The sequence below is a fragment of the Pocillopora damicornis genome, chromosome 11 (genome assembly GCF_964200805.1).
Source record: "Pocillopora damicornis chromosome 11, jaPocDami1.2, whole genome shotgun sequence".
Classification (NCBI taxonomy): domain Eukaryota; kingdom Metazoa; phylum Cnidaria; class Anthozoa; order Scleractinia; family Pocilloporidae; genus Pocillopora; species Pocillopora damicornis.
In genome coordinates, this window is record NC_142680.1 from 17,440,602 (window position 1) to 17,454,682 (window position 14,081).

Here is a 14,081-nt window from a genome sequence, read left to right on the forward strand (position 1 = left end):
TTAATTCTCCAAACTGACATTTTCGCTTTGTATTTTCCATGATATTTAACAGCATGTATCATTGTATGAAAACCTATATATATATATAACTAACTGCAGACAGTACTGTTTCGGCCTTCTGGGCCTCATCAGTGCAGTGCTGATGCTAGGATGGAGGTGAGGCTATATAGCCACCCCAAGTGATCTCACATATGTGGTATCATCTAAGCCATGCCAGAGTGCTCAAACTAGAAAAACTAGTGAGCATGCATAATGCTAGCAGCAATGACTCATCCTAGTAGAGTGCTCAATTTGGACATGAAAGCAAAGCTTTGTATGCCAAAGAGCTATATATATATATATATATATATATATATATATATATATATACAGAATTTATACTACTATATAAATGAGATTCACCTGTACTTGTGTTATTTAATGTATCTTTTAATAACAAAATTGCTATTATTAAAAAGAAATCAAACCTTTCTCATTTGAAAACGAACCATAAACCCTTTGCTTATTGTTAAATAATGCTTGCTTTAGTTTCAGCCGATTCCCCAGAAAGAGTCATTTGATGCTCATAGCTAGTGTGCTGTGCTATCAAATAAGCAGTGGTAGGCACATGACTAGGGAACAAGAAGATATTCTCTGAAAAAATATTCCATTTTAGTATAAGTTAGACTAAACTGGAATGCCAAAAAGTAAAATACAAAGCAGACTGTAGTAAAAACCAGGCAAAGCAATTAAATATGCAAGCTGTACCTGTAGCATTTTCTAAGCATCCTGAGATCCTACTAGTTGGAGGTTATAGACTAAATAAGATTCCAAGGAGTGTAAGAATAATTTGGATTGCAGAAAAGTAAAATGAGCAAACCACACTAAAAATTGGGCAAAGTTGACTAAATATGCAAGCTGCACTTCTAGCTGGTAGTCGATTCTAAGCCTCCTGAGTTCTTACCAGCTCGAGGTGCAAGACCAAATGTAAGAAAAAAATTCAAATGTATTCTTAAAAATGAAATGATTCCAAAGAGTGTAAGGCAACAAATTGGAGAGTAAAAAAGTAAAATATGGATTTTCATTAGTTCTCCTCCTTCTTTACTCAGAAGAGCCTTAGGATGGGCAAATACAATTTCAACATTTCCATTCAGCAGTTTAGTTCCAGGATTTCTCAGCTTCAACTCATCGGCGTTGCTTCTGTTGCTGTTCTTCTCTGAATGAAATAAACTTTCAGTACCTTCCCACTCATCACTGGCAAGCTAGAGTACATTGGCAGTGACTTCAAAGGACAGACAACGATCATAATATTCTTGTCTGCCTTGACAGTTAAGATCTGTAGCTGGATCTTCTTCATTAGATTCATCTGAGAAAAGAATTAGGTGTAGGGTCTCAAAGATTGGACCCTCTCCTCTTCTTCGCTTGCCACTTTGAGTCTCTTATCCAGTTTCTAAAGGAAAATGTGTAAGAAGTTTTTATAATATTGAATAGCAATCAAATTCAAACCTTCCAAAATTTAAAGATACAAGCTGATATAGTAATTGAGTGTTAAGGAGACTCCTGCCAAACAACTTTTTTGCAAGCATCATGTTCCTAAATGAGAAAACCAAATAATTCAAATATTTAACTGAGTTATACTAGAGATACCCTTACCCCTTTTATTCTCTATCACTCCTTTTGCTCCCTCTGATACGGCTCATAGTACCATTTTTTTTCTCTGTCATCTACGTTTCTCTGATTATGAGAAATTATGAGAAATAGCATCTGAAAGGAAAGGTATATGAAAAAGATTGTCAGTTTTCAGGGCTGTAGTGAGAAAGGGGCAAGGTGGAGCACCTGTCTCATCTAAATATAACCCAAATGGCAAAACAATCCCCATTCAAACAAGATTGATTTCTCTAAAAAAAATTATTTATCAAAGTACTGTATGAGAAACACTCTTCCCTGGCTTATGCTTCTCTAAGCATTTCTCTTGAGTTCTTGCATGCTTATAAACCTCAACATAGCCCATGAACGGGCTTCAAAGTTTAGGGCAGCAAAGGAAATTATCAGGTAAAGCAAGCTGTATTTGGCTCACTTCATGTACCAATTTGCTTTACTATATATCCCCCACCTCGAGGCCTGTTTACAGGATATAAATATTATGATATTATAAATTGTTAACATGCCTTGGGAATTCTTCTTTCTGTACAGAGAGAATCATTTTGAGTCTGCTCTATTTCTTTGACCTCTTTCAAGATGGCAGCTAATACAGCTTGGTTTGGTGGTTAATTCCCTCTGTGAGAAATTAAAATAATTGCATATGTTCATATTACCAGTATGACAATCAAACTGAGACAAACTAATCATATAGTGTCATTCTAACCAACAAATGGAAGCTAACTGCAAGCAAACAGGAGTGGAACTAACCATACATGAACCAATGTGGAGTTGGCCGCAAGCAAATTCCTAGCCAAACATCCAACTCAAAAATTCAACTCAAAGTCCAACCATAAATCCTACTCGAAATCCTAACTAGGAGGATATGCAACTTCAATCAAGCTAGAGATTACTTAGGGTGTTCTAGAGAGAAAGCTAATCATGCACAAACTGAATGGCATATCCAATTAAAAACCCCTCAAGCTGATGCCGTCTGAGCTGTCAAAATTTGGCCAGTCAGCAAGAACCACAAAAGTGGTGATGCAAACAGAAAAAAAATGACAACTATACAACCAGCCAGCTTAAACTCACTATCAATTAATTTCTTTGAGCATCCAAAGGAAGACATTTCAATAAAAGAAACATTTCTTTTTCACTTTTCAACACTAAATTTTATTTCTACGCTGTTTCTACATTACATGCACTGTTAGTTACTGGTGTAAAATCTTACGGTATATGTATGTATCACCAACTGGAGAGCAAGGACCTTCCCTTCACCTCTTCTACTCCCCCAATATCAGAATAGAGAAAATGTATCTTCAACACTGCTGGGAAGAATGCATTGAAAGTAGAATCAAAATCCCAGCTACCAGAATTCACGACAACACTGGCAAGTGTATTTCATCAATTTCTTCCTTTACAGCCACAGACAAATAGACATAGAATGTCACCATGGAGAGGAATACATGGAACAGAGTGACTGCCAATGCAAGATCAGTTGTTGAACAAGAGTGACAGTGAACCTGAAGAGTAAGCTGATGATACAGCTCTTTTGAGTGATGAACAAGACAGCAGGGAAAACCTGGAGAATGATCTGATCCCAGAACCACAACAGCTGAGTGAAACAGTGCAAAATGATACAGGTGGACCACTGGCTGAGAATTACCAAAGTTATTTGGGCAGTTCCATGTTACAGACATTACATTCAGAGACCAATTTTTTGGAAACTAATTTCCTTATTTAGCAAAGTTTTGAATTTATAACTTTTTCAAACATTCCTCACAGGGTAATTGAATATTAACAGAAAAGAAACTTTCCTTTCTTTGACAGTGGTTGCCAATATTTTTGTTTGAAACTCTGTTATGGACATTACAAAAAAATCAACCTACAATTTAATGTGTTCACTTGACACTTATTTTCCTGTAAATTGACAATTCAGACAAAAATAATTTAATGATAATAAGAACAAAGCTACTTCATAGCTCTTTAAAATCTAGTTGTATCCCTTATTCTGTTGTTAGATTCTGCATGGGCTTGTGGTTATTGACTGTACATATACACAATTTTTGTTGCGGCCATTACACTATTTTTGTTATGGACATTACACAATTTTTGTAATGGACATTACAATGTGAAACTTTTTTTTTTTACATGGGTAAGAATAAAGGATTGTTTTTGTTTATTTATGAACTTTTGATAATTGACTTTGTCAGAACTGATCAATGTAATCTTAATCAGGCTCAATTACAAGTTAATTATCTTTTCTGGTTGTGCTGATAACCATAACATTAATACTACTACTACTGATAACCATAACATTAATACTACAGTATATCACAGTCACATGTGTGTACATGTGACTGTGGTCTGTGAAGTATCCCATATAGAGCATGCTCCTTACAATTCAGTTTAATTGAGCAAGTTCTTACTAGTGTTTCTGCTGTCTTTTGGTTCTTGCTCTCTGAGATACAGTGCAGATCAGATTTCTGGTATGAAACCAAGTTTTACATTCGGAAGAGGTTGAGATCAAATTCCTTTGTCAAGTTGTGGAAACATTTAACTGGCCTCTGAGGAGCAGTATTGATATTGTTCACAAGAGAAGAGTCTTCTATGGCTCCATAGAACTAAAACACTGGACCTTTCAATGTTCCAAGTCTGTCATATAATGAGAGGCTGTTTAAATATCTTCAAAAATGAAATTTTTTCAAATAACTAGTCAAACTAACTGCAGATTGTCATAATTAAACATTGCTTTAATTACTGAACTTGGATTGCACTGAACTCCTAGTCAAAGCACTAGACATTGAATCTTAATAAGCCAGTTGACACTATTTTGGAAAGTTAAACTGCACTGAACTGCATGAATTGACAATTTTCTCTGTAGTACCCTTGCGAAATGGCTTTTGGAATTCCTAGGAATTCCTAGGAATTCCTAGGAATAAAGGTGTGAATTTTCATGGTAAATTCGGACTGGGAATTCCTAGGAATTCCTAGGAATTCCCAACCATAACAACTCTGGTTCTAAAAACCTAGAAATTCCTAGAAATTCCCAGAAATTCCAAGTTTATAGCCAACAGGACTTGGAATTCCAACTCAGAGAACCAATGACTTTCCCTGAAAAGCTGTAAATCTAAAAAACTCCTAGGAATTTCTGGTAATTTCTGGTAATTTTTGGGAATTTTTGGGAATTTTTAGGAATGTTTAAGAATTACTGGGAATTTTTAGCAAAAATTTGAGGCTAATGATATAAAATAAATACTTTAAATTAAAAAAACCCAGCTAAAATTCAAGTATTCAATGAAATTTATTTAGAAGCTTAATTAAGGCTTACATGTAAAATATTTTTGATTAATTATTAACATCAATGTGTGGTAATATTAGGATGGAATTTGATTTATTTTTCTTTTCTTGAAAACTTCATATGGATTAATCCTCAATTACAGCTATTCATATAAAATAGTTCTAATCAATCATTAAATTTGGTTTGACACAAATTGTAAATAAAATCTGTTGATTCTTTTCCATAAAATACAATATCTTAAGTTATATTTATATAGTTTTATTCTTGGGAGTGAAGGGGCTAATTATAGACAAATAAAATGGATTTTTTGATTAAAATCTTGTTGTAACTGTAACAATAAATTAGAATGAAGTTATCCTAAACTGCAAACTTAGCTGCTGTTTGTACTGTTTGTATTTTTTTTCCTGGGCTCACAATGAGTTGGCCTTGAATGAGGTTGTCAACAAGAACCTTGATCATTTTGTATCTGGATTCCTTGACATCTGAATTTGAAAAAAAATAATATATTAAAATATGTATGTTTAAAGCTCAGACCAGGCTTTTAAGATGGCTATGAGGAAAAGGGCATTCATTGGATTCTCAAATTGAGAAATCTCTGTTATATTGAGTGACTTTTATATTGGAGTTAGTACATCTCTCTCATGGATTTTACTAAAAAAGGGCTGAATACATTATTTTGTTTTTACCAAGGAGAGCTTCTTTATGTACTAAGGTTTGTTATGAATCTTGAATGTTCCCAAACGTGACTAGAGTAATCTTGAAACCTTACTGATAGGTTTATTTCATTGTAAAGCATAAGCTTAAGAAACTGCGGCATGCAAGTGACCGATTCGATTCTCAGAATTATTCTAGTTTCAGTTGCGCCGAGCGTTATGTAAGCTTAATTCAACCCGCTACATCTATTCTTTTATAAGATTTTGATCACAACGAATATCGCAATCTTTACTCACCACAAACTTTCAAAATCGTAGCTTTACAGATGGCCACTCGACCCTTGTTTGTACCGGTCCATATGTCAACTGTTGTCCCTTCTTTTAACTCCACGGCGCCAACGACTTTCTTCTCTTTTACAACACTCACGCTATTCTCGTTTTCCCATTGAACCACAATAAAAGCTATCTTTAGAAATGTTATATTAAGCAAAACAGTTGAGAAAAGCGATCAACCGATGAAAAGTACATTCAAAGATGAGCGCCAAATGGAGTCTTCTTTGTTTCCGATCACGGGCATGATCACGTGGATCTTTTAGGACTTGTCATTGGCTAGCAAAGTGAATCCGCTGGCTTGCCGATTGCAGTGTTAAGAGAAGCGCCCAACTTTATTCTGACTTCTCCGACCGGTTCTCTGCTTCTAGAAGATGGATAGCCTGGTGATATAAATAAAGATGTGAGCTCACTCTATGTAGAAATAATCGACAAGAATCGATCGTATTGCAAATGCACGATTTGTGGCCGAAAGTTGTCGAGGAAACAAAGACTCGAAACTCACTTGAGTTGTGTTAATGGCAAAGGTGAGAAATAACATAAGCCAATCACAGTTTTGAATGCGACTACAAATCGCCTTTCACCCTCATGTTTATAAAAGAAGGATACCACATTCGGAAGTATAAGAGATACATAGATGATCCCAGTGTACCAGTACCTAAATCTACAAAGCTTGACCGTAGCAAGCGTTCAGCAACACGTTTCAACACCGCCATCTCGATTCCTCAGTCAGTCGTTTTCACTGAACTTAAAGCAGTATTGACAACAGAGTAGAGTGCGTCTTACAAAGGAGAAACATTTGTACAAGAGACAGAAGTAGCTATATGCGATTACAGAGGTGTGTTGGAACTCTGGTCCACAAATAGTTATGCGGTGCCCGAAGTACAAAACAATTTTGTTGATAGCTGACAGACAGAGAAGAACAAAAAGAAAACTTAAGAGCTGTTATTATTGGAGTGTGACAAGCACTTTTCATTTTTATATAAAGAAGGACTTGTAATTTGCACCAAAAATAAAAAGATGTAATATTTTTTGGGAGATCCAGTGATTGGGACATTTAAGAAATTAAGTTATGAAAGGAAACTTGGTTGGTACTTCTCACTACTAACAAGTCTTGTTGACAAATATTTTCAGATCAGAGTTTCAAATAAAGTAAATTGAAGACGTCATATAAAAGGTGTTTTTCCTCAAGGGAACATTGACTACCTCTGTCTTGTCTGCATGCCAAATGTTTGCAAAGTGTGTGGATGATCCACAAGTATTGGAATATTTCCTACAAAAATGTTTTGTAAGAATAAAAACAGCAAAACAAATTACAGCAATTAGTCATGAAAAGAGAGCAAAAAACTGAAAAAAAAGCAGCAACAACAATCATGAAAAAAGAAAGATTAATTAGGTGTTGAATTTGTTTGTCTAAGGCATGAAATTTCTACTAAAAGTATTGTCAACAAAAAGTCTCTGACAGCGTTTGAGGCAACTAAGCTTGACTGTTCCAAGGTTTTCTAACAAAGGCAACCAGTAATGTAGGTTAGGGAAGTAAGATAACAATGTAATTATTGTTGATTATTGTGGAAGTTGGCAATTTCCATTTAACATAACTGACAGCTGGTTTATGAGAAAATCCATATTAATGTAAAGATTTACTAAAACTTAGTTTGAGTAATAAATTTCATGATCTTTAAGTTATAAACATGTACATGTATTTATATCTCTTGGTAAGTTTTGCATAGCATACCCTTTATTGAGCCAAAGTTTTAGGTCTGAAATTACTCTTTTTCTTAAAACCTTCACATTCAAGGTATTGAGAATTTCTTAGAATTTATGTGGACCTCAGGGTATTAAAATTGCCTCAAATTAAATTCCCAGAAATTCCCAAGAGTTCCACACTTCTTAAATTATAGGTAGTTTGTAAAGCTGAGAATTCCTAGGAATTCCTAGGGATTCCAAGTCCTCACAAAACTGGAGTCTTCCTTTCCCAGAAATTCCCAGTAATTCCAAGCTTTTTAAATCAGAGTTAATTTGCATAGTTGGGAATTTTTGAGAATTCCCAGAAATTCCCAGAAAATTGGGAATTCAGTTTGCAAGGGTCATTTGCATAATTGGGAATTTTTGAGAATTCCTTGGAATTCCTAGGAATTCCTAGGAATTCCCAGAAAACTGGGAATTCAGTTCGCAAGGGAAATGTGGAGTTGGCCGCAAGCAATCCTAGCCAAACTTCCAACTCAAAATTCAACTCATATTCCAATCAGAAATCCTACTTGAAATCATAACTAGGAGGATATGCAACTTCAATCAAGCTAGAGATTACTTAAGGTGTTCAGTGGAATCCAGATTATCTAGAGAGAAAGCTAATCATGGACAAACTGAATGGCACATCCAATTAAAAACCCCTCAAGCTGATGCTGTCTGAGCTGTCAAAATTTGGCCGGTCAGCATGAACCACAAAAGTGGTGATGCAAACAGAAAAAAAATGACAACTATACAATCAGCCAGCTAACTCACTATCAATTAATTTCTTTGAGCATCCAAAGGAAGACATTTCAATAAAAGAAACATTTCTTTTTCACTTTTCAACACTAAATTTTATTTCTACACTGTTTCTACATTACATGCATTGTTAGTTACTGGTGTAAAATCTTACGGTGTGTGTATACATCACCAACTGGAGAGCATTAGGACCTTCCCTTCACCTCTTCTACTCCCCCAATATCAGAATAGAGAAAATGTACCTTCAACACTGTTGGGAAGAATGTATTGAAAGTAGAATCAAAATCCCAGCTACCAGAATTCACGACAACACTGGCAAGTGTATTTCATCAATTTCTTCCTTTACAGCTACAGACAAATAGACGTAGAATGTCACCATGGAAAGGAATACATGGAACAGAGTGACTGCCAATGCAAGATCAGTTGTTGAACAAGAGTGACAGTGAACCTGAAGAGTAAGCTGATGATACAGCTCTTTTGATTGATGAACAAGAAAGCAGGGAAAACCTGGAGAATGATCTGATCCCAGAACCACAACAGCTGAGTGAAACAGTGCAAAATGATACAGGTGGACCACTGGCTGAGAATTACCAAAGTTATCTGGGCAGTTCCATGTTACAGACATTACATTCAGAGACCAATTTTTTGGAAACTAATTTCCTCATTTAGCAAAGTTTTGAATTTATAACTTTTTCAAACATTCCTCACAGGGTAATTGAATATTAACAGAAAAGAAACTTTCCTTTCTTTGACAGTGGTTGCCAATATTTTTGTTTGAAACTCTGTTATGGACATTACAAAAAAATCAACCTACAATTTAATGTGTTCACTTGACACTTATTTTCCTGTAAATTGACAATTCAGACAAAAATAATTTAATGATAATAAGAACAAAGCTACTTCATAGCTCTTTAAAATCTAGTTGTATCCCTTATTCTGTAGTTAGATTCTGGGCTTAGGGTAAAAACTTGCTGTTATAGACAGTACATATACACAATTTTTGTTACGGACATCACAAAATTTTTGTTACGGACATTACACAGTTTTTGTTATGGACATTACACAATTTTTGTAACGGACATTACAATGTGAAACTTTTTTTTTTACATGGGTAAGAATAAGGGATTGTTTTTGTTTATTTATGAACTTTTGATAATTGACTTTGTCAGAACTGATCAATGTAATCTTAATCAGGCTCATGCAACTACAAGTTAATTATCTTTTCTGGTTGTGCTGATAACCATAACATTAATACTACTACTACTGATAACCATAACATTAATACTACAGTATATCACAGTCACATGTGTGTACATGTGACTGTGGTCTGTGAAGTATCCCATATAGAGCATGCTCCTTACAATTCAGTTTTATTGAGCAAGTTCTTACTAGTGTTTCTGCTGTCTTTTGGTTCTTGCTTTCTGAGATACAGTGCAGATCAGATTTCTGGTATGAGACCAAGTTTTACACTGGAAGAGGTTGAGATCAAATTTCTTTGTCAAGTTGTGGAAACATTGAACTGGCCTCTGAGGAGCAATATTGATATTGTTCACAAGACAAGAGTCTTCTATGACTCCATAGAGCTAAAACATTGGACCTTTCAATGTTCCAAGTCTGTCATATAATGAGAGGCTGTTTAAATATCTTCAAAAATGAAATGTTTTCAAATAACTAGTCAAACTAACTGCAGATTGTCATCATTAAACATTGCTTTAATTACTGAACTTGGATTGCACTGAACTCCTGGTCAAAGCATTCGACATTGAATCTTTATAAGCCAGTTGACACAGTGAATTGACAATTTTCTCCATAGTATGACAACTGTCAGTATCAGTGCAATGGTTTTTGATGGAAACTTGAAGTATTGCTTGTTTTAAGCTACAATTCTGAAATATTGCATGTTTTTTTTTAATTTGTTATCTTCAGGTATTTTTAAGAAGGTTCTGACTGTTACCATTAAATGTCTTTCAGTAAACTTAATTCACAGTTGGACTTAAACTTTTTGAAAATTTATACTCCTCATGTCACCATGGCCTTGCTACTGTTAATGTACAGTTTTTATGGTTATTGCAGTTATTAGTGTTTAGTTAAAAGCATTGTAAACTTGGATGGGATAAATTTTAACAAAATTGGTTCACAGAATTATGGTAATAAAATCTAAGATTGTGTACCATCACGCAAAACAGCAAAGGCTCTTTCAGAGATTCTTGGCATAAGCAAAGATGTTATGTCATATGAAAAACTTAAAAAAGATGCAACAAAAAATTCAAGCTGAAGATACGACAAAGAACACTTCTTAAATCACCTGGCACACATTCAAGTACAAGTTCTAAAGCAATTCGAGGAAATAAATGAAGCAAAAGTTGAGTGGTGAGCCAACTCCAAGGAAGTCTCTGATAAAACTCCCACAGAAAACCACATGAAAAGAGATCTAGTTATAGCAAAAAAACATGGAAGAAAAATAAAGTTACTACTGAACTGCTGAAAATATAGAAGATTACCTTTTACCTTCCTAAATAAATACACCTTCTTCAATGTTTTAACTTATAATACATGTATATGCTAATACAGGTATTTTGTGATTTGCACATTTTCCAAGCCCTGAAGGGGCATGGGAAAATATGAGCAACTGAGCAAAATGTCTGCTCATATATGTTCAAACATCAAATAACAGATTTTTTATTTGACCACTATTATTTCACTTTTAATTTTTTTAAGTTTAGTTTGCACAACACATCCTATGACCTTACATGTATCTGTGCATTGTATCAAAGGCATAAGGAGTACACAAAAGGCAGAAACAACACAAATGGAACCATAAAAGCGTTCTTTGTGACCAACGAAAAAATATGTTGTATTTAAACTTCTTTATTTAAGAGTCAAGCCTAAAAACGATTTAAAAAAAATCAAAGTTTGGATCATTTTGTGCAGCCATTTTGTTGATCTGTATTTTTGCCCTGTTTCATAGTGCAACCACCACAGCAATACTGTGGCACATTCTCATGACCTTTTTTGGTAAAATGACATTGTTGCAGAATAAGAAATAAACATTAATATTTACACTCCTAAACATTAAGTCCAAAGAAAAGCTATCTTCAGTGGGTTCCACATGTACTGTAAGCATGAAAAATGTACTATAAAGATCATTTAATACATACCATTTTAAGGAACTTTAATATAATTGTCCAACTGATAAATATGTGAGTATCCTTCATGTATGTAGGTCCAGATCATAACTGAAGACAATGTTGCATGGTGGAAATCTAAAAAAGAACAGCAAAAACATGATTTATTAAGTTACAAATGAATGTTTAATTTTGCACAGCAATCTTTAAATCATAAATTTATTTATACTTCTAAAGTACTCATTGAACAAAATTTGCTCAAAATGTAACATTTGCCAAGTGCATGTTATTCATGAGGAATGATTTTGAGCAAATTAAATCTTCTACTCATTAAGTGATTTTGAAACTTATTACTGTATTGCAGAAATAAGGCCCTCTTAAGTGGCATCCTTGAGGAAAAGTTAAGAATTGTTGTATTCTTTTTTAGTTTTGTGAGGATAGAGAAAACCATGATTATATTTAAACTCAAGAACCTTACAGCTTTTTATTTCTTGCATCATTTTGTTGAAGCATTTTGTTCTCAAGTGGGAAATTGAATAGTGCAGCAATCATACCTCATCACATTTTAATGAAGAACAATACAATTCACTTAAAATGTATACTAGCCATTTTCTCATCGGAAATATAGGTTGCATGTGTAAGTAACACTGCTAAACAGAAAATTATACACGATGTATATGTACAAAAAAGACTAAAGAGCTTTATACTTTGCCTTGTGAACTAGGCTTGTATTATCGTAATTTCCGGCCGTTTACCCGCACGGCCGATTACCCGCACCGCCCGATTATTACTTACGGCGAAAAAAAAGTCAACTGATTACCCGCACTGGTGGATAACCCGCACGTTATGTTATTCAACTTTTTGGTGGCGAAAACGTGACATTAAGGTGATACATTTCAGTCTTTTAAAAGTTGTCTGATCTAACTTTCGAAAACTTGAAAGCTTCTTTTTCGAGTCTAAGGGTAAAAAAAATTCAGACGCGTGCACAACGCTATGTCAATATTAGCATTTACTTTGTTGATGAAATTATACCGTAAAAACACTAGCGGCCCATGCCCAAATCTCAATGTTTCATACTCAACAGAATGCGAATTTGTGGCCACATTTTGTGTTAGCGATCGTCCAGCGCCATCTTGATTTGTTGAAAGAAAGCTAGGTCGGCGATTTCTGAAAAAATAGACATCTCCGGTTCTATTGGGCCTAACAAGTCCCTTAAAACGGGAAAATTCTCTTTAGCTCAAGCTAGTGTTAAATGGAAATTTTTTACTGATGCGCCGGATATCTTTGGATTATTTTTGTCACCATCAAGATTTTGTTTTCACGCGTGCCGTTAACAATTTGTTCGTCACGCAACTGATTATGCGTGAAATAAGTCGGCATCATATGTTTCCGTGCCGCTTTGTGGCACTCTTAATACAATAAAACTCATCTGAGAGGTGAAAACGCAGGTAGGTGAGAATTTTTCAATTCAACTACCAGCAGATTTTAAAATCGTCACATAACCCGCACCTCCCTATTACCCGCAGTGGCGTGCATTTAATGCAAAATCAACAGATTACCCGCGGGTAAACGGCCGGAAATTACGGTATGCTACCCACCACAAGATGAGTCTCACTAAAAAATAAAAGAACTTTGTCATAATTGTTTTGTCTGGTTATAAGTTCCCATTGTTAACTTTTCATATTTGGACTGTTGATAATAAGGCAACGGTTGACCTGAATCCTTAAAAAAACAAAAACAAAAAAAACTATGAATTCCTTCACGAAATATGATTTTAACCCTTGAACTCCCATGAGAGACTAAGACTGAATTTCTCTTTACAAGTTTAATATAATATCAATACAGTATCAAACAGATAAGTGATGAGAATAAAGACAAATATCAATTTTGGGAAAATAAGTTGATCCAATACTAAATTCTCTGCACTAACATTATAAGAATTGTATGATTGACAGTAAGGAGAATTGCAAATTTGATGTGGGAGTGAAAGGGTTAACTTAAACTAACAAATGCTATTTCTCTTAAAAATGTCCCTTTCTCTCGACGTATGTAAGTTGGAACTTAACAAAGGTTACGCTGATCAAAAGAAAGATTCTCTAACAACAAAGTTAAATCCTTGAAGGAGAATTTGATATTTTTCAAAATGATTTCAATTTCACACGCTTCGCCCGAAACATATTGAATTAAAAAAGCGTGGAACCAAATTAACACCTACTCGGCAATGAAAGTAATGCGTAGCTTTCCTGGCGGTCTACAAACCTATAAAGACTAAAACGATCTGGTCAGAACTCACACTGAACTCAATCGAAGAATGCTCAACAACTACAATCAACACTCTTTAAAAACGTTAAAAAGGAAGCAGTGATAAAACAATTTCTTACCTCCATGTTCTTAGCTTCTCAAGCGATTTCCAGACTTCTAACACAAACAAGCCTCGCCTCAGAATACAAGAGAGCGACAGAGTTTCCGAAACATCGATGTGCCACAATGTCCGCCATCTTGGCGGCCATTTAGAAATGTTTTGTTAAAGCGTGATTGACTTCGCGGCAGGGGGCTGGGGGAGGGAGG

The 14,081-nt window shown here is 34.8% G+C and overlaps 1 long non-coding RNA gene across 2 annotated transcripts; it reads right to left on the reverse strand.

Annotated features, from left to right (window-relative positions):
• Positions 1 to 408: 408 nt before the first annotated feature.
• LOC149037880 (uncharacterized) lies at positions 409 to 14,059 on the reverse strand. Of its 2 annotated transcripts, none has more exons than XR_016181277.1 (4): positions 13,895 to 14,059; positions 11,547 to 11,651; positions 1,633 to 2,256; positions 409 to 1,429 (listed from the first exon to the last, which is right to left on the reverse strand). It is a non-coding gene; the product is annotated as an uncharacterized LOC149037880 (long non-coding RNA). The 2 variants fall into 2 exon arrangements; XR_016181276.1 differs by lacking the exons at positions 409 to 1,429; positions 1,633 to 2,256 and adding exons at positions 4,911 to 5,400; positions 5,869 to 6,284 and having other exon boundaries at positions 13,895 to 14,040.
• Positions 14,060 to 14,081: the final 22 nt, after the last annotated feature.